Source organism: Capsicum annuum, chromosome 5 (genome assembly GCF_002878395.1).
Source record: "Capsicum annuum cultivar UCD-10X-F1 chromosome 5, UCD10Xv1.1, whole genome shotgun sequence".
In the NCBI taxonomy this organism is placed as follows: domain Eukaryota; kingdom Viridiplantae; phylum Streptophyta; class Magnoliopsida; order Solanales; family Solanaceae; genus Capsicum; species Capsicum annuum.
In genome coordinates, this window is record NC_061115.1 from 136,313,544 (window position 1) to 136,340,358 (window position 26,815).

The following is a 26,815-nucleotide window of genomic DNA, read 5'->3' on the forward strand; positions in this document are numbered from 1 at the left end:
CTGCATTCAATCAAGGATGAACACTAGGCTTGTGTTCCACCTGGCTTCTAACTTCGCTGATTTATCGTGCAATGTTGAACTATTCCAATACCTTGCATGCAGAACCAGATAAGTTATGTCTCACAACTGTGTTGTGAACTCATTGACGGATCTAACCCATTACATTTTGAGTCTCATGATGTCGTCTAACTAACCTTTATCATAGATCTAACTAGCTATCACCTTTTGAGTCTCAAGTTGTTTGATGAAATATAATTGTCTTACCTTGATAATACTGGTAAGCTTATTTTGGAAATTAACCTCAAATTACTGTTATGATCTCCTTTTCCCAATCTCTACCTCCCGTTCAGGCATATAGTGAATAAAGGTAGGTTCTTAATGTTGGCCACTGTTAAGAAATCAATAAGAACGAAGAAATCCACAATACATGCGAGAATATTTATCTATAATGACTTGTCACTTCCTATACATCATTAATTTTCTAGGGTTCCCACAACCGTAGTTAAGGGAATTAGTTGCTCATTGTTGCTAGATAATTCATGGAATTCACAGACAAAATTATAGAATCAATCTCACTACTATGAAAAAAGAAATCATAAACTCTTAAATTGAATAACAAACCAAAAACAAGAACACAAGAATATATGGTGTGTAACATAACATTAAAGGGCATAAACTAACTTCCAAGGGCCTACCTCTCAATCTTCCCTACTAAATAAAGTCTAAAGGGTATTTATAGACTACAATAAACCATAGGAATAAATTCCCAAATAAATAGGAAAACTTGACCAAAGATACATAATAATGACTAAAAACATCATGGGAGTGTATGTAGGTTACATAGAAACCCTATGACATGATTTTGACATGATCCAGGAAAATTGAGGTCGATGACCAATTACTAAGGTCACCTATGACCATAGGTACTACCTATAGACCGTAGGAGGTCATTGGTAAGTGCCCTGACCTCCAAAAATGCTTAAAAATCTATGGTCTTCTTTGTTCTACAACCTACTCTTATACCTACAGACCATAGGTGGCACCTACGGGACGTAGGTGTCCTTAGTAAGTGTCAGGGTCTTCTTTTTCCTGCTTCTGTGCCTCTAGACTTCAAGTTCTGACACCTACATAGGCACCTACTTATGTAAGTGGTACCTACTCCTAGTAATTTACTCATTAAGAGTCCCAAAACTTCAACTTTTATCTTGTTTCTCCGTTTAGCATCCAAAACCTAGTTTCCTTCAAAATCACTCCAAAAACACATCAAATCGAACAAAATAGCCGTAATTACATGAATATGTTCCAAGTTTAACAATCGTAAGTTCTTTGAATTCATAGCACATCTAGACCCTTAACTTAGAATATTGCATGTTCTCAAGAAAAAAACACAACACAATAAATGATGATGCTTAACCAAGAGAAACCTAATAACCTATATAAGTTAATCATCAAATTTAGCTCAAAGCACCTTGTCCTCTTCAAGTTCAACACTTAAAAACCAACTATGTGTATACATAAAGCATAACAATGTGACATCGGGGAATCTAGATATGACATTACATTAGCAACAGACAATCATGCATATATACAAGTTACACTACCCAAATATGTATGCAACTAGGAATACAACCTATGTTCCTTTACCTCAAAGAAGTCCCACTCTCTCATATGAAATAATGCATGTAAATGCAGGGACAGTCAAGTGACACTCACACTCACAAAAGAAGTTTCACAAATGCGTATCAAATACCATAGGATTGCCCTTATTTTCTTTACCTTGGCTTTTAGACAGTCGAGTTAGGATCACGATAGAACTTTATTTGGCTTGTAATAAAGTCTAGAGGGGATGGTATGGTACATATGGATATTTCTAGTGACTAATCCTCCATGGCACTACACTTTCTCTGGGTAAATACATTAACCAATTTACTATTATTCCACCCTTATTGTCATTGTTATTATTTCAGTGCACATTCAAGTTGGGTGTGCTTTCTTTTATTTATTTTTTTCTTTTATTTCACATTTGTCTTTTCTTTTTATTTTATGCTACCACACCCAACCCTACTCTCTTTATCTCTTGGTTTACCCTTATTCATGCCTAATTTACTTTATGCACCCATCATGACCCGAACCAGGGCCTAGCCATAATGGGTATCTCAAGTCCATCGAGTATAGAAGACCACCCCCGTTGCCTAGTCAAACCGAATACATTGTGCAATAGAGGCTGAATTCCAAACATATAACAAGATAAGTTATTAATATTCAATGGAATCTAGGATAACTAAATATCCAACAACTAATAACCAAAACAACCTAAGTCCACAACAATATCCACAAACCCTCTAAACAATAATAAATGTCTATCTAAGTCAGGACATACCCAGACTCTTACAATGATAATGCCAATGATAATGTAACTGTGAACTCTTCAATTCTAGGATATGAAAGAAGACTAATGAAATGACCATGTTTTCCAAGGAAAGAAATCTCACCACTTCACCACCAACTTCTGACGAACCAAGCCGATCCATCTAACACTATGCAAAAAAAGTAGAGGTATATCTGGTGGCTGTATCGCGTAGGAATCAATGTCCGAAGATGGTTAGTGGGTTGAGCACTAGCATGTAACTCAGGGATAGGGGGTAAAATAATACCAAGTCAAATCCTATTAAAAACCATGTGAATAAAAATATATACATAAATAGATAATATGTAAGGATGGGGAATGAGTCTTAGCATGAAGTAAAACATTATCCTAGACTATGTAGCTTAACCATCAGAACAGGCACCCATGGGCTATATGGGTTCAACTCCCCTTATTGAAAGGGCCCAGTATGCGTTAGCTAAATAAAATAGAGGTATCAAGGAAGTCCAGGGAATGCCCCAACCCCACATCAATCCAAGGTACAAATATATCATTAGTGTGAACTATGCACACAGGTCATCAAGACTAACCCTCATGTTACCAAACATTAGTTTCCAGTACAAGTCATCCGAGACCCATACCTTCATGACTTATCTTCATAACTCCTATAAAGACCAATTTTGTACAAGCTTCACACAACCCATTTATTACCTAAAGAACAAACTATTAAGGCACACTATGGGTATCTTCATACCCTTACACTTGCTAGATTACATCTATGCAATAACAATCACATTAACTTGGGGTAATGCCTCAATTTTATTTGCTCATCAAATAAATTATAGCCAACAAGGATTACAAAATCCATGTTCATTGATTAATCATATATGTTATGCAATAACATAGGTAAGTAAGTCAAACCAAGTGACAATTTCATAATTCAAAACCATTAGCACAAGTGGGTTGAGGGAACATAATTTTTTTCATAACCAATTCTAATTTCAAAACCTCAACTTAGGGAAAACCATGGCCCCTTAGTTTATTCACCATTCCCACGCACCCCATAAGTTCAAAACCATTAATAAAACATAACCAATGCATAATAATCAGGGGAAAATAATTTAAGAATCAACCATGTCAAAGCCCTAAACAACATCAAAGCCCACATTCAAAACCATACAATTAAACCATTTAAATACAAGTTTTCATAACGTAATGATTGGAGAAGAGAAACATTCTTGAAATATCAAAATTTTATGGAGAGAAATCAACCCTTGAGCCCTTATATGACCAACTTCTTTGAAACCCTAAGTATCTTGATATTGGAGAGTTTTGAGATAAGAGAGTGTGTTTTGATTGCACTATGAATGAGAAATAACCCCCTTGAGTACTTTATGGACATGGGTTCTAAGTAAGGGAAAGATGAATTAACTAGAATACCCTTAATGAAAAGACTAAAAATTGACTCCCTAATCACTATGAGTGACCTTGCAACTCGTACGGTGACCTTAAGACTCATAAGTTCCCACTCGTAGTCTGAACATTGTCCACAATCATCAACACTGACTTGGTTATTAGTCATATCAAATGACTCATACTCAGTCATTAGGACTCACATGGTCTAGTCGTCGCCAAAGGTGAAACAATTGGGCATCAAATTGGTTAGGCTATGGAAGACACCATACGACTTAGTTTGAGTCCATACATCTCGTATCCTTTAATCATAGTCATAGTAGAAACTCCAGGACAACATACTGGATAGGCTACAATTTGGTCCTTATAACACGCCAAGAGTCCCTATGACTCGTATGTATATTCGTAGTCTGGGTAGTGAGGATAAAATTTTAGTAATTTTCAAGGACAAAAAATCTGGTATGTTGTATTCCCCCCCCCCCCCCCCTCCTTAGGATCATTCATTCTCTAATAATGGGACAAGGCTTTTGTTAGCATGATTTGACACAGATTATATCGACACTTACCCTTAAGAAAGACAAAAAATAAGATATCAAGGAAATCATAATTTCCTTTAACAAAGACAGAAAACAAAGATATTAAGGAATACACATACCTCAAAAATGATTATCCAAAGTGGAAAAAAAGAGTGGAAACTCTGAATTCATGTCCTTTTTGGCTTCCCAAGTGGCCTCTCCCACCTTATAGTTCCTCTACAGAACCTTTGCTGAAGCCACATCCTTTGCTCATAACCAGTTGACTTGCTGATAAAAAAACTCAATTGGGACCTCCTCATAAGACAAGGAATCTAAGACACACACTTTCTGAAGGAACAACCAAGGAACGATTGCCCACACACTTATTTAACATTGACATATGGAAGACGAGTTGAATGGAACCCATACGTAAAGGAAATTCAAACTCATAAGCCACATTTCCCACTCGTCCTAAAATATGATATGGACCCATATAATAAAGACTCAGCGTCCCCGTCTTGCAAAATTACATCACTCCCTTCAAGGGAGACACCATTAAGAATACCAAATCACCTTCATCAAACTCAAAGTCCCTATACCTTATGTCCGTATAGGACTTTTTGCAACTTTGGGAAGTCTTGAGCCTATCTCGAATTACCTTTACCATCTCCATAGCTTGGTGAACTATGTCGGGACCATAAAACCTATTATTACCAACCTCAAACAATCAAATAGGAGACCTACATCTCCTGTTATACAACACTTCAAACAGATCCATCCCAATACAAGAGTGATAGCTATTATTATATGCAAACTCAATGAGAGGTAAATGGTCAACCCAAATACCACCAAAATAAATCACACAACGCCTTAGCATATCCTCCAAAGTCTGTATCGTCCTCTCATCTTGTCCATTTATTTGCAGATGGAAGCCGGTACTAAGGTTCACTATGGTCCCCAAACCCCTCTGAAAGGAATTCCAAAAGTAGGATAGGAATTGAGTACCTCGATTAGATATGATGGAAACTGGAGCACCATGCAACTTCATGATCTCTTCAATGAAGATCTTAGTGTAATCCTCTGTCGAATAGTCAGTCTTCACTAGCAAGAAGTGAGAGAACTTAGTCATCCTATCTAAGATGACCTAAAATGAATAAAACTATTGGCGAGACCGCGAAAGTCCAGTAACAAAATCTATATTAATCACTTCCCATTTCCACATGGGCAATTCAATCTCTTAAGACAACCCAGCAAGCATCAAGTGCTCAACCATCTCTTGCTGACACACCATGAATTTAGCGACAAAATTGACCACATCCTTTTTTATGTTATTCCACTAATAGATTTCTTTCAAGTCATGGTATATTTTGGTTGCACCAAGATAAACAGTATACCTCAACTCATGAGCCTCAACCGAGATTCTTATTCGTAGTCCATCTATATCAGGAACAAAAAATCTACCTTGGTACCTCAATAGACCATCACCACCTATCTCCAAAGCCATCACCTTCTGGTGACCTACATCTTCCTTGATCTGCATCATGATGGGATCAAAAAACTTCTTCTCTTTCACCTCGGCACAAAAAGATGACGTTACCACCTCTTTCACCATGATACCACCATCCATAGAGTCCAAGAGACTAACTCTAACATTAGTCAACTGGTGAATATCCTTCACTTACTCTCTCTTTTCTTCCTTTACATAAGATAATTTTCCCATAGATAATCATCTAAGATAATAAACAACCACGTTAGCTGTACCTAGGTGATAATGGACACTCATGTTGTAGTCCTTCAGCAACTCAAGCCATCTTCTCTCCCTAAGATTAAGATACATCTAGGAAAACACATATTGATAACACTTATGGTCTGAGAAGATGTTGACATGAACCCCTGCCAATAGTGATGCCAAATCTTCAAAGCAAAGACCACAACCAACAATTCAAAATCATGAGTTTGATAGTTCTTGTCATACACCTTTAGCTGCTTAAAAGCATATGCAACCATCTTACCATGCTACATCTATACACAGCCCAGTCCCATAGGGGAAGTGTCCTAATAAACAACAAAGCCATTGGTACCCTTAGGAAGAGTCAAAACCAGAGTCGAAGCCAACTTATACTTCAACTTCTCAAAACTACCCTCACAAGCATCAGACCATATAACCTTTACCTTTATCTGAGTCAACTTAGTTAATGGGGCCGCAATAGAAGAAAAACTCTTCACAAACCTTCTATAATATCTGGCTAAACCCAAAAAGCTCTGAATATCGGTTGGAGTTATGGGCCTAGGCTACTTCTTAACCACTACAACTTTTTGCATATCCACTATGATCCCTTCACTAGAAACAACAAGAACCAAATAGGTCACAACATTCAACCAAAACTCACACTTTAAGAACTTCATATACAACTATTGTTCTTTTATCGTTTACAATACAAGGAAGAGGTGATTGACAATATTCACCTCACTCTTAGAGTACACCAAAAACATTAACAAATACAATGACGAACAAATCCAATAACTGATGGAATACTTGTTACACAAGATCAATGAATGCTATCGGTGCATTAATAAAACAAAAGGACATCACCAAAAAATCAAAATGACCATACTGAGTTTGGAAATAATCTTAGGGATGTCCACCTCCCTAATCATCAATTGATAATAGCCCGACCGAAGATCGATCTTAGAAAAGTACTTAGCTCATTGAAGTTGATCAAATAGGTCATTAATCTTAGGTAGATGATATTTATTCTTCATATTCACCATATTCAATTTCGGTGATCTAAACACATCCTAGGGGACCTATCCTTTTTATGCACGAAAAGAACTAGAGCACACTACAGAGAAATACTAGGGTAGATTAAACCCTTATCTAGAAGATCATTCAATGACTTCTTATGTTTCTTCAACTCAATTAGAGCCATTTTATAGGGAGGGATAAAGATACGATGAGTGTATGATAGAAGATCAATCCCAAAATTAATGTCCCTATCGGGGGGACCACCAGGAAGATCATTTGGAAACATCTTTGGAATCTCACAAAACACAGATATCGATTACAAAGGACCTTCAGATCTAGAATCCTTAACATGCACGAAATGATAGAGACAACTCTTTGAAACTAACTTTCAAGCTACGATAAGAAATAAACCTTCGCTTGGGCACTAGGGAACTACCTTTCCATTGAACCATCCACTCATTCAAAAATAAAAAACTGACCCTTTGGGTCTGACAATTAAGAGACACATAGCACGTGTGAATCAATCTATCTCCAAAATCACATCAAAGTCTAACATGTCTAATTCAATAATATCCGCTAATATCTTTGTACCACAAATGGATACCACTCAACTCTAATAGACTTTTCTAGCCAGGATAGAGTGAACTACTAGGGTAGACATAGAAAAGGGATTAGGAATACACTCAGGATCAAAACAAAAATAAATAGCCATATAAGGGGTCATATAAGAGAGTGTGGACCTGGGATCAAGTAGATAATAAACATAAAAAAAGAAGAGTTTTAGCATAGTTATAATAATATCATGAGACCCCTCCGAATCCAGATGAGTGGTAAAAGCATACTAATAATTCTGACCTATGTTGGAGCTAAAAAGAGCACCCTTTGGTGCAGAAGCAAAAGAAGTAACAGCCAAGACCTTGTTAGCTCCCGTAGTAACATCACCTGAAAGATAGTTTCTTTAAATGTAGCCAGGATGACCACAACTGAATCACTTATTCCTCTTCTCATAACAAAATCCATGATGCACCCAACCATGAAAATGACAAAGGGGATAGGATGGAGCTGATTGTGCCTCACTATACTGAGATTGAGCACCCTATGCCTTAAATAGACTGTTGCACTAAAAGTGGCGATCTAAGAAGCTTGAGATATGCAGTACTAGCCATAGAATATGAAACAAAACTCGCCCATTTCTTCTTAGATTAGTGTATACCGTCTTTGTCATTATTCTGATGGCCACCATCCTACTCAGAAAATTAAGATCTCTTACTTTGCCTCTCCGTTATTTCAACTTTTTTCTTCTTATCATCTTTTACCAATTGCATATACACCAAAAGCCTAAAGATATCTATGTCACTATTTAGTATGGAGACCTTGCACTCCAATACCAAGTCTCGAGACAAACCCAAAGAAAATATCCCATTTTAGCCCTTATAGTATACATAATGATACAATTGGTGAAATATCAAGGAATACTTCTTCAAAGTCATCTTGCCTTTCTTCAGATTTATGAACTCCTAATCCTTCACCTCGCTCAACTCCTGAAGAAAGAAGTAGTCAAGAAAAATGCTCAAGAAATCCTCCTATAATTCAAACTCCAAATTATCTCCCTAAGATTGATCCCACCTCTTATACCACTGATATGACATATCGTTTAGCTAATATCCAGCGAACTCCACACCCTCAAAATCAAAAGTGTATATCACATGAAGAATCTTTTCTATCTCATCTATGAAAGCTTGAGGATCTTCCCCAACCTTAAAACTAGTAAAGGTCAGACGATTACGTCTCATAAACTGGACAACCCTGGAGTCCTCGAAAGAACTCACAACATCACCAAAAGAAGTTGACTCACTTGAATGAGATATCATCAACTTGGTCAATAGATAAATGGAATGGCGAAACTCAACATTAGTAATATCTCTTAGAGGAAATCGACCACTAGTATTACCAATGAGAGAAGGATCAATTGGGGCCGGTGGAACTCCACCTGTATAATAAGAAGTAATGACCCTAGACTGGGTCTAAAATCTTTGAGTAGGATAAGCCCCATCTACATTGTTGTCAAGAAGGGATTTAAGAGTTTCTATGAACATTAGATCTTCTAGGAGACATGATCTAAAAAGCAAACAAATGGGAATTAGAGAAGATTTAAAGTCCTTAGACTCTACAGCCCGATAGTAGATCACAAGAAAAGGAGACATTCCTAAATGCCTCAGAGCCTTTCCTTTATAAGTGTGGCACGCTACATACCCATAAAAGAGACTCTACTTGACACGACTTTGTGGAAACATAATGATAAAAAACCTGGCTCTGATACAAACTTTCTCACAACCACAACTAGTGCCAGGACATGACGAGTATCTTAACTCTACCAAGGACAAGGGACCACTCCCATTGAATATAATGCCCAACAAATGTTGAATTCTGAAGATATAACAAAATATGATTTAAATGTTAAAAAAAATCAAGGATTACTAGATATCATAAAACCAATAACAAAAACTACCCAAGTCCACAACAATATCCACAAAGCCTCTCTATAATACCAAAAGTCGATCTAAGTTAATACATGCCCCTACTGTGGGAATGATAATGTAAGTGTGAGATTCTCAATGCTAGGGTATGAAATGAGACTAATGAAATAACCAAGTCTTTCAGGGAATGAAAGCTCACCACTTTACAACCAATGAATGATGAATCACGTTGATCTAGTTAACATTGTGCAGGAGAAGTAGAGATATCTTTGATGCTTACATTGCATGGTGATACAACATTCAAAGATGGTTAGTGGTTTGGACACTAGTATGTAACTCAGGGATATGGGATGAAATAATGCCAAGTCTAATCCTATTCAATACCATGTGAACAACATCATATACATAAATAGATAATATGTCGGGATGGGGAACAGGGCTTGGCATAAAGTAAAACATTATCCTAGACTATGTAGCTCAACCTTAAAACATTATCCTAGACTATGTAGCTCAACCATTAAAATAGGCACCCACGGGCTATATGGGTTGAACTCCCCCTGCAGAAAGGGCACTAGTGCATATTAGACACATGAATTAGAGGTATCAAGAAAGATCGGGTATGCCCTGACCCCACATCAATCTAAGATACAATTATATCAATAGTGCGAACTATACTCTAGTCATCAAGGCCAACTCTTATGTTGGCAAACATGAGGTCCCAATACAAGTCATCTAAGACCCACACCTTTACGGCTTCACTACATAACCCCCATTAAGCAAAATTTAAGACATGTTTTGCAAATCTCATTTATTTACAAAAAAACAACCCATTAAGGAACACTATGGGTATCGTCATACACTTACACTTGCAAGCTAACCTCTATGCCATAAAAATCACATTAACTTTAAGGAATGCCTAAACTCTCTTTGTTCATTTAATCAAATCATATCCAACAAAGCTTTTAAAAGCCATGTTTGTTGTTTAATCATTAATAAAATTCTATAACCTAGGTGAGTAAGTCAAACCAAGTGACAATTTCATAATTTGAAGCCATTAGCACAAGTCTGTTGATGGAACACATTTTTTTTATCATAACTAATTATAGTTTCAAAAGCTCAATTTAGGGAAAACCATGGCCCCTTAGTTTATTCACCACTACTATGCACCCCATAGGTTCAAAATAATTTATAAAGCATAACCAATACATAATTATTCATGGGAAATCAATTTAATAATCAACAATGTCAAAACCATCAACCACATCAAAACCCACATTCAAAACCATCCAATAAACCATTTAACTATATGCTTTTCATGAAGTAATAAATGGGGAAGAGTAACATGCTTGTTTATGTCAAGAAATCAACCCTTATTCCCTTAGATGACCAACGTCTTTGAAACCTTAAGTATCTTGACCTTGGAAATTTTTGTGAGAATAGAGTTTATTTTGATTGTGTTATGAATAAAAAATAGCCCCCATGAGTGCTTTATGGACATGGGCTCTAAGTAAGGGAAAAAGGGAATTGACCAAAATGCCCTTACTGAAAAGACTGAAAATTGACATCCCAATTGCTATGATTGACCTTGTGACTCATAGGGTTACCTTGGACTCATAAGGTCCCACTCATAGTCTGAAAAATGTCCACAATAACCTAAACTGACTTGGATACAATTCATATCATATGAATCTTACTCAGTCATTACAACTCGCATGCTCCCATCGTCATCAAAGGATAAATAATTCAGCATCACACAGGTTAGGATATGAAAGAAACGATATGAATCATTTTGAGTTTATGACTTGTATCTCATTATCTTAATCATAGAAAAATCTACAGGACAACATATAAGCTCAGATACGATTGGGTCCTTAAGACTCTCCAAAACTCCCTACGACTTATATGGAGAGTCATAGTCTGGCAATGAGGATAAAATTTCAAATATTTTCAAGGACAAAAATATTAGGGTATTGCAGCACCCCCGTGATAGCCACCCTCAACTTTAGAAATTTACCTTAATTGAGGTGCATATTGTCCAAGAAGGACCAGGGCTAAAACATGTACATTGTAACAAAAATGGGAAGGTGAAAGGTTTAACAAGAAAAATAGGCTATACAAGATCAATAATAGGGATCAAGGAAAACTTATTCGCACATGGAAGGACATTTAGGCAAAAGTTAACTTATTTCAAGAACGACCTATGATCCTTTCCTAATTGAATATCCTACAACTTAATCAAAACTAACCGAACGTGTTCTGAATTTGACATACAAAGGGAACTAAGTAGTATCTTTAACACAAATGGCACATAGTCACATCATAAGCTACTACCTATCTGGTTTATACAATTGTTAGGTATGATTATCATATCCCTAATACTAATTCCATAACAAGATTCAAAATAGTCACACATATATACATATCACATAGTTCAAAACAAATTTTTAGAGAGGTATTATTTTTCTCAAAAATCCTACAAAAAACATATCGACTTCCCTAGATACTTAGCTTTCTCCTAGTTAAAATCAAAACATCATGATGTTTGCCTAATCAGGTCAAATCTACTAGGAACAGGACTAAGAAAAAGAGGCATGTCAACAAAAACCCCAAGAGGATATCAAGATTGACAAAAATCCTCTCACATAACCTAAGAACTTTATTGTGCCTAATAAATTGGTGTACTATAAAACAAGAGACTTAAAAACATACTTTTTACACTATTGGTGCAAAGATCTGACTTCAATCATAATAACGCATACAAAAAACAAAATACCTTGGGTTACCACCCAAGCCACGCCTATTTTAATGTTATGGCATGATGTGGCTATCTTAGTTTCTCAGACTTCACTAATAAGCCTATGGGTATATTTATTAGTCAAACTTCATCAAGTTATCTGAAGAGGTGGCCTCTACTTTTCTCTTTCCACTTTAAACTTACGAATATAACTCCTAAATGTTTTTTTGATTTCCTATTAAGATTAAGGGATGGTGATATAAAAATAAAGGACCCAAGAAGTAGATGAGGCTTGTTATAATTCTTAGTCATTATGTGAGGATTGATTCCGGCTCAATAAATTCAAGAATGTACACATATATTTCTTCTTTCTTGCATTTTTTTCAATTTTTGATGGCTCAATCTAGATCTAACTATCTAAACACAATGTGTAAAAATGCTTCGAATAAGGTCCAATGTGCCCCAACTCAGGAATGGCAGTCTTATTTACATCCCTAAATAACTCTAGTATACTCTTCTTAAGAGTTACACTATTCACCAGAGTATGAGAAATTGTTGACTCCTCAAATTTTAGCTTCTCAAGTTGTCTTTTAAGAACTTTTTCAGTATCACACCACCCATAACTATGTTTTTAGGTATTACACGTAGAAAATTTTGCATTAAATCTATTTATAAGTGGTGAATATCAAAGCCAAACTTATTATCCTTCTGAAAAAGATCATGATTTTTGTTTTCAAGTTGTGTCAATGTTTCCATTAGGCTATCCTTATGTTCACACAATATATCCACCATACTCCTATGATAACGCACCATATAAAAAGAATATGGGTCAATAATAAACACTACAAGAAAATGGCCTATAAGGAAGGGAAATCTGGTCCCAAAAAGTTCAAATTTTGTCTCAATTGATCTTTGGGATGGGAAAACACCGGTTGCATCATGTCCTAATAGGATCTGCAGCTAAAGCTCAATAGCCACGACATAAGAAAGTCGATCCATAAAAACCTTTCGCGAAGGGAAAATCTCTGGTCCTAGTTATCCTTTTGCGATGATATATCTTGTCCCAAATAGACTAACTACCTATTCCTAATTATCTTTTAATGATGGAAAAACTAGTCGCCACCTGTCCCTATAGCCTCCTTCGCTAAAGATCTTACAGGTTAAACTAGCTGGTCCCTAAATTTTTTTGTGACCAGCGTAAGACTAGTTCTTAAAATGCTTTTAGGGACCATATTTCTGGTCCCTGATTAAAGATATTTTATGACCAACAAAAATCTGGTCTTTAAAGTACATTTGGTGCTAAGATTTTCAACCGCCTGTATAAAGTTTTGCCCCTATGTATATAATTATACAATTTCTAATAGCATTAATCAAATGTGTATATATCTATATCTATATATATATATATATCAAATTACCATAATCTGCTTTTATAAATATGCAAGAACACCATATATACATCATTTACCCAAATACTTCATGGAAAAAAGAAAACAGAAATCCTCTATTAACTATCTCTAATTATGCTCTCTAAAGGAGCACCATTGCCTTGATATACTTTATTAATGCAAAAGATACATTGCCTTGATGAGTAGTGACACATAGCAAATGCAGTTTGGGCTTAACACAGAGCTTGTGGGATTTTATGGTACCAAGCTACATCTAGAAGAGCAACAATTCCACCTGGTTTCTGCAAAAAGAAATACAACCATTATAGAGAAGGATTTAACACTATGAAAAGCTTTAATACTTCCTTTTAGAATTGTGTTGTGAAAGTGGAACTTTTATACTACATAGTTTTAGTATGATGCTGGTCAAATTAAGTGTTTATTTTTCGTAGAATTTTTACCCTCACAAAGATTATAGAGTAACGGTTTCACCATAGATTTTGTTCTTTAGGGAAGAAGAAAAACTTATATAATTACACTACTCCATCATTTGAGAAAAGCGATGTCATTTACCCATTGTTGGGAAAGCTACAAATGATAGTTTCTTTAGAACAACAACTAGATTACCCTCTCCCTTTCTTATATTTGGTTAGACTAACGGACAGCATGTAAATTATGCAAATAATACAAAATAAATTATATCTAACTAGAATACCTCTAAATTTTTTCCTGAAAGGCTATTATCTGTGGTAGCCTGCTATCCATTAAGAATAGAAATTGCTGTAACTCGAGCCCTTCTTCCCTAAATCAATGTAGAAGCCTGCCTAGTGAGCATAATATATTGAGACTGCAATCGTCTCGATTGTTTCTGTAACTCCAATTCTTCAGCTTTTCACGCTAAAGTTTCATCTCTGATGAATCAACATGTGTTCCTTCCATATTTTCCACAGCTAGCTCGAGATAGGATAAGTTTGGATGGGAAAGTTCATCCTTATTATCTTCATGCACACTATTCTTCAACAACTCAAAAAAATCAAGAAAATTAGAAACGCCTATATCCGATATTGGACGTTTATAGATGTGAAAACTTCATAGATGAATATAGTGTAGAACAAATGAAAATAAAAGAAAGTAAAGTGGAGTATTTTCTTATTGATTAAATCGAAAATCGAACCATGAAAAAAAATCAATTAACCAAAAAATGATAACAAATATCTAATTAATTCAATTATCGATTTAGCATTTACAAACCAAAGTCCGTCAAATCAAACCGATAATATGTAAAATCAAACCAAAACTATCTATACATGTCTATTCTATCATTCGTATAAAGGATGCTTTATCTTCTGATTCATGTCTATTAGTAATACTTATTTAGAAACGAGAGTTGGTTATTTTGTTGAGTGCTATTTGCATTGATCAAAATCCATTTGTCTGGACTAAAAGGTCATCTGCTCCTAACCTGTACATCCACAGCTCTAAACCTTCATGAGATGAATCCTGTCGAGCCTTCAGTATCACATTTTTCTGAAGTTATGTATCTAGTATTATGACATATGTGTTATGCGGATCTTCAGTTACACTCAGTGACCTGCATCTTGTATATTGACATATTATAAATTGAACTACTAATGATACTTTTATGCTCTCACCTCAACATTCACTCCAGATATTTTATGCTCTCACCTCAACAAATTTTGGCCATCTAGCACTAGAATACAGACAATATCGGGGTAAAAGTATCATTAGTAGTTCAATTTATAGTATATGAAGTACCACAAAATGCAACAAGGAATCACACAATAGATACATTAATACAGACTATAAGTCCAAATCCAAGAAAATAGAGTCAACGACAAGCAGCATAAAGATAATCTCATAGGAAATTTAAAACTCGAGCATTACCTTAAGCTGATTTTTGGACAAATTAAGCATGATTAAGGAGCGAATCTTCCTAAAAGCTTTAGGAAACATCCTCAGCTTCCTACCGAATAAATCAACCCTTTTCACACTCTTGTTCGTCGCCTCTTGCAAAATCCCGATCACTTCCTTATTCACTTTCTCTTTCATCTTAGAACTATTCTTACTAGACACCTATTCATCCAAATTACCACCAGCAACAACAGTCTCATAAATCTTTTCCAACCTCTATTCCACATTTTTTAACATCTACTCATACGCGCAGCTCATCCAAAGCAATCAACGCATTATACGCCTCTTTCTTATTCTCTACCGCCTTTTTACACTCTTCTTATTTAACTGCCAAATTTGATATCCAATCTTTCCTCTCCGTCTCCAGTGGAAATAGAAAAAGCACAAGCTCCTCCAAGCACTTCGACAAATCTGCAACAAGTTAAAGATTATGCAGTATTGCAGGGCAGTAGCTCTGCCAATCGTTAATAACCAAAAGTACCTAGAGAGTTCATTAGCAATGCAATTGAGTCGATAAACTTTCTTTCAATTCAAGAAAGAAAGGATATAACCCAAAGGAAAATTAACTTACATGCATAGTGTGTGTTTTTCCACTACTTGTGACTCTATAAGCAAATATTGTGCCTACGTAATCAGCAGGTCTCATGTAAAAAAAAAAATCAATTCAATTAAATAGAACAGCATAAAGTGTTGCACTTAAATGATGAAAATTCAGTCCCAAGAAAAAAATACCATGTATGCCTTTCATTGCAGCCTTAACCACAGGTTGAGACACTACTTCATAAACATCCTGAGTACTTGTTTGAGGTCCAAACACTCTATCTACCCAACATTAAAACAAAAAGTACCAAAATAACTATATGAACTTCAAGGAAAATCTAAATCAGCAACAATATAACAAATGTAATCCCACAAAGTGGGGGTCTGGGGAGGGTAAAGTGTATGCAGACTATATCCCTACCTCAGAGTGACTATATCCCTACCTCAGAGGTAGAGAGGCTGTTTCAGTAGGCCCTCAGTTCAATAAAAATCAACAGATAATAATAAAAATAATTGATAATAAAGGAGTAGTACCACATAAAATAAATAATGACAGTTGAATCACAAGAAACAATAGATAACAGAAGTCGAAGGACAAGAAATAACAAGAGTAATACAAACATTACCAAAATAACAATATGAACTTCAAAGGAAATCTAATTCCTAAGCAATTGTTTTCCAAATCAGGAATAACTTTAACATTATTTCCAAATTAATCTAGAAGAATTTTTACGACAAGCAGAATCAGAATCAAAGTGAAACCCAAAAAATTTAGAATTAGGGTTAGTAATTTGAGAATAATGTCAGATTCGGAGGTAGCAAATAATCTAATAACTAAACAACCCCAAATTGACAAATTTCATACTGAATTATGAGTTGTACAAATAAAAAAAATAACATATTCGATAGAAATAACACTAATTTAGAACAACTTTGAAAGAAAAAGATTAGGGCACATTACAAATCATCTTAGGGAAAATTATTATTCCAATAACCAAAAACTAAATCATACCCTGAATTCGAGATAGATCAGATAAACCAGAGATTAGGGTAAATTATTAGCTACAATACCCCACAAAATTGAAGAAGTAATTAGAAAATCGGTTGTATAGTATTTGATTGGTTGCGACCAGCTGCATTTTGTTTGAGGATTGAAGGTGTTGACGACAGTACTTGTATATGCTAGCTAGCTAGAGAGGTGGCTGGACAACCTCTTTTTCTTTTTGGGTAAATAATCCCTTCTTTAATTTCTAATAATGTTAATAAGAGTAAAAAGAAAGGGCGCCTAATATTTTATTTTGGCGTTATTTTTTCCTCTCAAAGCTCCCAATTAACATTTGGGACCAGCTAAAAAAATAATTAGGGACCGAATTTTTTACTTTCGCAAAAAAATATAATATTAAGGACCATAATTTAATCTCGTCCTAATAAGTATACTTTTAGAGACCAAATAATTGACTCGTCCCTAAAAGTTGGTCATAAATAAACCTTTTTTTTGGTAGTGAAAGTAGTATTCATCACTCTATACTTTCTATGGCCAAGTTATCAGGTCAAGAACATTAGGTATACACTAACTTATGCTAGAAGAGGAATAGAAAAGAAAAACTTGACAACCTCAACAGCACCAATCAGTCAATCTTCAATCCTATCCCTAAAAAATAGTGCCAAAATTTTGATGTCGCCAAAACTAAACCTCCAATTAAATGATAAAGCATCGCTATCAACATATTGTAACACGAACAGGTTAGGTTTAATCCCGCAGGGAACACATTAAATCACCAGGTAGTACAGAAAAGTAAATGGGGGATTTGCTAAAATAGTGCAACACACTAGAAAATTTTAACCATTTTATTTTTGACCATACCATGTTTGAAACATTGATTTTTGATGCAAATTGTACTTGGGTATGTTAAAGGTGTTTCCTGGAAGAGTTTTAGAATTTTTGGGTGTGGTTCGAGGTGGTTTGGACCCCGAATGTACTGAGCCTCTGCGATATCCCCATATCTTGGAGGGTAGCCTCTGTGTCAAGGTCTACAACTTGAAGGATACCCTACATATTAAGGTCCGTGATGTAGAGGTTAGCCTCTGCAATAAGTTTCATGTCGACCTATATAAAAATTGGTGTAGTTTTATTTTAATTACTTGGGATGAGGTGTATTGGGATATTTTAGCTATGAACGAACTATAAACATTATATTAACTTATTTCCATCAAATTTTATGATACCAATTCTATTATTCCACTGCCAAACTTAAAAACCACAAAAGGGCTAAGGTTTTTCTCTTAGGTTCATGTTTCGGGATTCAAGCTCTAAATCACTTTCTAATTCTCATGTGTTTAAGGCATTTACATATTTCCCTATAATTGTATTTTTCTTAGTGGAATAAAAATTGGTTTATTATTCATGGTTTTGTTGGGTTTTTCACTATGGGTTGAGGGTTTTTGATGTAAATGGTTTGAATGTTTTTCCATGCGTTCTACTGATTTATTTTGCATGAATTGTTGATTTGTACACTTATTACAGTGCATGTGAATAGTGAAAGAATTTAGGCATATAATTCATTACCCAAATAATTGGTTTTGGTATGAAAATTTATAATAACCATGACCCACTTACATACTTGGTTTTGGAATATGAATTATCATTTGGATTTGCTATTATCTTTGAAACCAATGCACCGTATAAATGGTAAAATGGTGAAGGATATTTTTGAAAACCTTATAGGGTTTAAAGGAATACCCCAATTGTATTTTTAATGATGGAGTATGGGGTACGGGGCATCCTAAAGGGCTGTCTAATGACATTGTTTGCAAGCTATAGTTGGTATAATAATACCACTTAAATATGCCTTAATGATTAACTCCTTAATGTATTGGTTGGGTTATATGTTATATATTTTAATTAGGCTAAAAGGGAGTTGTGTACCTAGCAATACAAGGTGGAGGTCCCGAGGACTGATACTAAAAAATCACATTTGCCGATGTGAGGGTTGGTCTTAATATCTATGTTCTTATGACATACTATATATTTTTACCATGGAAGACAAAGGTTAAGGATTCCTCAGTCCTTTATGGTACCTCCAGTTTGTTCGGTTAACACACACTAGGGCTCTTTTAGCAGGGGAAGCTGAAATCATATAGCCCATGGGTAGGGTTTTAGACCATTCAAGATACACAATCCATGTTAAGGTTTTAAAGTTTATTCTAAGCCTGTTCCCCTTTCTAGCATATGATACATATATAGATATATAAGTATGTATTGCAAATTGTGTTCCAAACTAGATTATAAATTTTTTCTGCATTAAGGATCATGACATTACTTTATCCTTTATCCCTGAGTTACATGCTAGCGCTCCAACTACTATCCGTCTTTAAATGTTATATCCACATATGATGCTAGAATTGGCCATACTCCTACTCCTCATGTATAATGACTAGGTTATTATAGCGCAGCTTGTGAATCAAACTGAAGTGGTGAGCTTCCATATTTAGGAAGACTCTATTTTATGTCATGGGTTTCTTTTTATTTGGTATTTTCTTATGGATTTTATTTTGGCCATGGTCGGGGTCATGTCCCTACCAGACTATATTTTGTTTTGTTAAAGGCTTTGTTTGACATTATTGTAGGAAGGATATTATGGTATTTTATCATTATTGGTTATTATTTGGAGATTGTTTGATATTAATCTTTCATAGACTCTTTAAAATTCCTTATCATATATTTCTTATGGTTTGGATTCTATTGTTATATTGTATTTTATTTTAGTCGAATAGGCTAAGGTGGTAGACTCTGGTCCTTAGTGGACTTTAGATGCCCATCACGGCCAGGCCCTGGTTCTAGTCAGGACATTGTTGGTATCAAAAAGTAGGTTCATGGTAAATTAGGTATCTATAAACCTATATCAAGTAGAGTCTCTTTTATGGGTGTGAAGCACACCACACTTATAAGGGAGAGGCTTTAAGGCATTTAGTAATGTTTTCCTTTTTTGTTGTTCTACTTTCAAGCTATAAAGTCTAAGGTCATTAAGACTCTCTAACCTCTGATAAATCATATTTAAGACCAGGCCTCCTCAAAGATCTAATGTTTTAAAAGATCTTCAATCCCTCATAGAGATAATATGGATGGAATTTATCCTACTTATTGGGTATAATATGGATAGAATTTATCCTACTTGTTGGGTAGAGACTTGATCTAGGGTCACTATTTCTAATTGGCCCGAGGGGATCCACCGATCTTCACCGATCCTTCTCCATATGGTGACATTCCTGCTTAGTCACCTCAAGGAGATATTAGTAATGCCGAGTTCCTTCATTCTATTCATCTATTAACTTAGATAATGATCTTTTTATCACGTCAGTTTGGTCCTATTAATAGGATAAGGAATTGAACAAGGGTGAGAGGTAGCTAGGATAAGAAGTTATGATATTTAGAGAAGGGGAGGGTGAACAAAATCATAGTTGATAAGGGAAATAATGGGATGAGCATATTAATTGAGGGAGTTACAATGTGGTTGTCAATGCTTCTTATCCTTATCCATAGTTATTTGGTGAACATCATTTTTGATCTAGTAGAGATCGGTTAGCCCCACCCTATTCCCCCTATAAATTTGGTGGTTTATAGCACTATGGTTAATATGATAAAGGGGGGAATAAGTATTTTAGTTGTAGTTAATAGGGTTACATGCAATGGGAGTATTTCATAAGGGTTGCCAATAGGGAAATAGGATTCTAGTATCCACATTATCAACTCCTGTACCAAAGGGTACCACTTTTAGTATCGACATTAGTTGGACTCTCCTATATGGTCTCACTACCCTTTAGGAGTCCAAGGCATCTCCTGATGTCATCACTGATATGTTAAAACTCTTTTCTCATAGTGTGTACTAATTACTTCATTTAGGGTCTACCCTTTATTATGTGACCCTATTTGTGGCTGTGTATTTTGGTTTTGATCTTATGTGTATTTCAGACCACTTTTCTATTTTTACATTGGTGGGTGACTTAGTGGTTGCTAGAAGGGTCTATAAGGGTTGTGTGGCATCTGTAGGTGGTAGGGAAACTTTGGTTAGTTTTGTTGAATTAGACATGTTAGATTCTTATGTTATCCTAGGGATGGATTGGTTGTATTTATGCTATGCCTCATTGTACTGTCTAGCCTATAAGGTTATTTTCAAGATGCTAAACAAGTCGGTTATTGAGTGGGAAGGGAGTTCTTTTGTGCCTATGGGGAGGTTCATGTCATATTTTAGAGCCAGGAAATTGATTTCCAAGAGGTGTCTTTATAATTTGGTTCTGGTTAAAGATTCTAACTCTGACGGTCCTTTATTAATATCAATTTTGGTGGATAATAAATTTCAAAAGGCTTTCCCTGACAGGTGTCCCTCCCAATAAGGAAATTGAGTTTGGGATTGATCTTCTTTTGAAAAAATGTCCTATCTCTGTCCATTCTTATCGAATGACTACGACTGAGTTTAAGAAACATAAGGAGTAGTCGAAGGATCTTCTTGACAAGCGTTTTATCTTTCCTAATGTGTCTCTGTGGGTTCCTCTATTCATTTTATGTGTAAGAAGGATGGTTCTCTTTGAATGTGTCTTATTTACTGCCAGTTGAATAAGGTGATAGCGAAAAATATGCTCCCACTTCTTAGGATTGATGACTTATTTTACAAACTTCAGGGCACTTACTATTTCTCTAATATTGATCTTCTTTCAGGTTATGATTAGCTAAGGATTAGGGAGAAGGATATCCCTAAGATTACCTTTCATAATTGGTATGGACATTTTTAGTTCTTGGCCATGTCATTTGGGTTGACCAATGCCCCAACGACATTTATTGATCTCATGAACTATTTTTTTTATCAATTTCTGGACTTGTTCATGATTGTGTTTATAGATGATATTTGGTATATTCAAAGAGTGAGTTGGATTATACCAACCACCTCTATATTATCTTACATACCCTAAGAGATCAATGTTTTTATGCTACGTTTTTGACGTGTGAAATTTGGTTTAATATTGTTACTTTTCTTGGTCATGTTGTTTCTAGTGAAGAGATCATGGTGTATCCATAGAAAGTTGCAGTAGTTAGGAAGTGTCTTAGAACCATGACTCTAATCGATATTCAAAGCTTTTTGGGTTAAGCTAGTTATTATAGAAGATTTGTGTAGAGCTTCTCATTGATTGCCGCACCTTTGACTAGGTTGACTCAAAAAAAGGTGTAGTTTCTATTGTTTGATACTTACGTAGGAGTTTTGAGAAGCTGAAAGATAAATTGACTTCTGCTTTAATTTTGACCCTGCCTGAGGGTACTGATTGCTTCATTGTTTACTGTGATGCATCCCATGTGGGACTTCATTGTGTGTTAATGCAGCATGGCAAGGTGGTAGCATATGCTTCTAGGCAGTTAAAAGTTCATAAGAGAAATTATCTGTCTTATGACTTGGAGTTGCTGGCTAAGGTATTTGCATTAAAGATTTGGCAACATTATCTATAAAGGGTGCATGTGGACATTTACCTAGATCATAAAAGCCTGCAGTATGTATTCACCCAAAATAAGTTGAATCTCCGATAAAAGAGATGGCTTGAGTTGCTCAAGGACTATGACATGAGTCTCTAGTATCACCCAGGTAAGGTTAATATGGTTGTTGATGCTCTTAGTAGGTTATATATCGAGATTTTATCCAACGTGGATGAGGAGAAGCGGGACTTGGCAAAGGATATTTATTATTTAGCTAATCTTGGGGTTCATCTCTTAGATTCTGAGAATGGTAGTGTGTTTGTGCAAGAAGTGGCGAAGTCATCTCTTGGAACTACGGTGAAGAAAAAGCAGGTGTTGGATCCTATATTTATCCTTGGTGGACTTAAGATACCCGTCATGGCTAGGCATTGGTTCAGGTCATGACATTCCCTATCTGGGGTAGGTGTAGGAAAGTACCTGGCATGATCCAGTGGGTTTGGTCATGACAAAGATTGTATCAAAGCCTAGTATATCAGTCTCCCAATACAAGAGAAAATGTCAAGTAGATTCCTATGGATTTGTGTGTTGACATCTACATCAAATCTGTAGGAAACTAAAAGATATCTAGGAATATACCTCACTTTCTTATTTCTTATCATGCCATCTAAATTTTGTATCTCTAGGTTGAGTCCAATTATTATCTAGTAGAATCCAATTTGTGTCTCAATCTTCAAAATAAAGTCAATTTGGTCCAAATTGTTATCTTTTATCATGGAAAGGTTGGGACAAAACTAGCCTCCAAGCGCCTATCTCTCCATCTTCCTTACTTATCAAAGTCTAAGGGTTATTTATAGATTAGAAGAAACCCTAGAAATAAAATCCTAAATAAAACAGTAAAACTTGACTAAACGTATATAATGATTACTAAAAACATCATAGGAGTGTATGTAGGTTACATGGAAACCCTAGGAAATGATTTTGAAATCATTCAGGAAAATTGAGGTCGGTGACCACATACTAAGGTCACCGACGAACCATAGGTGGTCCATGAAAATTTCTCTAACCTCCAAAAATGCTCAGAGTCTTTGGACTTCATGGTTCTGTAACCTACTCTGACACTTACGGACCGAAGGTGGCATTTACGTGTCGTAGATACCCTCATTAAGTTTTACAGTCCTCTTTTTTCATGCTCCTAAACCTCAGGACTTCAAGTTCTAACACCTACTTGGGAACCTACTTAAGTAAGTGGCACCTACTCCTAGTAAGTTCCTCGATAAGTAACCCGAAACATCAAATTTTCATCTTTTTGTTTGGTTTAGCATCGAAAACCTAGTTTCCTGCAAAAGCACCACATAAACACATCAAATCCAACAAAAGAACCGTAAGTGCATACATGTTCTCTAATTTTAAGCATTGTAAGTACGATGAATTAATAGCACATCACCACCTGCAGTTGTAGATGATTCTTTTTTGTCCGGAGGTGAGTCGCAGGTTGGTTGGGAAAAGCACCTAGAAATACATTTTTATTATGGGCTCTATTCTATTCTCTTTCCTAGGATGTAACTTTTTCTTTTTGAATATTCCTTTGTACCAGCAAATATTCTTTCCTTTTTCTTTCTCACTTGGATCAAGCAACACTTTTTGTTGAATATTTTAAGATCCTCAAGAACACCATGAACTTCATATTATCCATCTATTTTATATTGACTCAAATTTTCACGAACCTTCAAATGTGGGGTTCCTTCAACATTTGAAACACTTTACCAACAATTTTAACCCTCAAATCCACACCAAATCAACAAGATCTAAGAACCCACTTATTTTTTTTATTCAAGCTCAAGAACACAAGCTCATCAATGGGCTTTCTTCAAATCTTCTCAAAAAAATATTAATGCTTAAGATTCCACCCAAATATACTAGAGAAAACAAAATCTATTATAAAAACTACAAGGAGGACTCAAAACACAAAAAAAAATTTTGGGGGCTTTGGCTATATTTTTAAATTTTTTCACAGTAATAATCCGAAAACTAGAACTGTCAGAAGAGATCTATGCATTGCTCTAATACAATTTGATAATCGAGAATGTTCAAAAATTAGACATTAACTAAGAACGAATAAGATAATTGATAAATAGATGAAATTAGACAGAAGAAGATGGAATAATTAAGAAAAAAATAATATATTAAGCCCTAGAACCCTCAGTTACATTCATCAACCTACATCTAATTACTACGATGACTAAGGGGGAATTGATTGCATTTGTAACCACACGTTTCTAAGAAAACCATTAACAAATACTCACAAAGAACTCTCAAAAGGTATTTGTTCATAAATATTCATATCAAAACTAGGAAAAATAATGCATGGTTTGGGTATTTATACCAATGGGCCAATTATTAAAAACATGGTCCCAAAAGTGAGCCATTTTAATCAAAAGAACAAGTTCAGCCACCAAGTTCCACTTACCCATGAAGATGGTCATCTGCCCATACAAGTTAGAGGCACAAGTTTTACTGAATATCATCTATGAGCATATGTGAACCACCTGCAGGTGGAGTTGAGCACAAAGGTGCACTCAATGTGCTATTTTACTCCTCATCAATTTCATTTCTCCCTCCAAGTCCCCTTGATCCTCTTTAGATGCAATCATCAACACGTAGCACCCTTTTGATAAAACTAGGATATCTTCAAATACCTCTCATTTGATGAAAATTTTGTGGAGTACTTGAAGCTCCCATGCTTTACTTCTAGTGAATGGTTTTGAGTATATTTGGATTATATCAATTGGTGCTTTCATTCCTAATGTTGAAATTTGTCCTAAATTCCAAATGACGTTGAACTTAATAATGAAAGCAAGAGATAATTGATATATAGATTAAAATTGTACAAAAAAGGATGGAATAAGTAAGAATAATAGGGTATATTAAACCCTAGAATCTACAATTACATTCGTCAACCCACACTTAATTCCAATGCTGACTAAGAGGGAATTGATAGTCCTCATAACCACATGTTTATAATAACATCCATCAACAAAAACTCAACAAAAATTATCAATAGAGATTTGTTCATCAATTTTCAAAGAAAAAAACAAGAAAAATAAGGTTTGGTGTGGGTATTTATTCCCATAGTCAAATTTTTACTAACATAGGCCTGAAAGTGACCCATTTTCAGCAAAAAAACAAGTACAATCTCCAACGACCACCTACCCACGCATATAGGTATTGTACTTTGATATTGCTACTTCTTATTTTTTTCTATAGGCCCTTGTACCAACCTTACTAGGTCGTGGGATGTTTTTACTCATCTACTTGTTTCTCTTTAGTCATGTTAATAATCTTATGTTTTAAGGTTAGTAATTTCTTTACTTGTATAATTATGGTATTTATACCATTTTCCACAAACTAGCCCATTACATATAGTTTTTCACTTCGATTTGGCTTACTTATTGGATGGATAAAGTAGGTTCCATCAGGACCCATGAAATAGGGTCGTGAAAAATTTATATCAGAGCTAGGTTCACCAGTGTTATTTGGATAAGACAAGTGTCTAGTAGAGTCCCACGGAGTTCTATGGGATTTATGACATCTATTTATAATCTTCAAGAGGATATAGGGTATACATAGGAGATCCTTACTTCCTTTAATCTTTTTGTGATTAGATTTTATGCTGGTTTCTATGATTCATTTGGTTTTACTCTTTCACAGCTGGATAGGATACAAGCTACTACTTTGAGAGGCGATGACCCCTAGTCTACGACCAAGGATCCTACATAAGTTTATGGATGACCTAGAGGTAGGGCTGGATGAGGGTTGCAGACCCAGATATAGATAAGGATATGGAGCCTTCACTAACCCTATTCTTGCTTAAATACTAGAGGTTCTTCTACCCTAGCTAGTAGTGGGTCAGGGGGAAGCCTAGGCTCCATTGATGTTTATTTTTTCATTATTTCATAGAGATGCCTTGGTTCAACTATTTGGTTTGGTTGGAGGTGCATCGTTTGATGGTGCTTAGTCTATGGATATGAGTGATACCAAGGGAAGGGCGCAATCAATAGCTACAATCCCCAAAGTTAAGATTTCTCTAGTGCCTGTAGTCATTCAACATGTAGTCATCCAGCCTATTATGTCTATTAAAGAACAAAAGATGTTGGACAGATTCTTTAGATTGACTCCACCGAGGTTTTTGGGGGTACCATGCAAGGATTTATTTTTTTGATTACTTATAATGATATGCTCCATAAATGG

The 26,815-nt window shown here is 35.4% G+C and overlaps 1 long non-coding RNA gene across 5 annotated transcripts; it reads right to left on the reverse strand.

The window, feature by feature from the left end:
- Nucleotides 1–13,657: 13,657 nt before the first annotated feature.
- LOC107870885 lies at nt 13,658–17,373 on the reverse strand. Of its 5 annotated transcripts, none has more exons than XR_001674490.2 (5): nt 16,303–17,368; nt 16,142–16,211; nt 15,544–15,981; nt 14,354–14,652; nt 13,658–13,940 (listed from the first exon to the last, which is right to left on the reverse strand). It is a non-coding gene; the product is annotated as an uncharacterized LOC107870885 (long non-coding RNA). The 5 variants fall into 5 exon arrangements; XR_007055904.1 differs by having other exon boundaries at nt 16,142–16,194; nt 16,303–17,367; XR_001674485.2 differs by having other exon boundaries at nt 15,544–16,392; nt 17,123–17,373.
- Nucleotides 17,374–26,815: the final 9,442 nt, after the last annotated feature.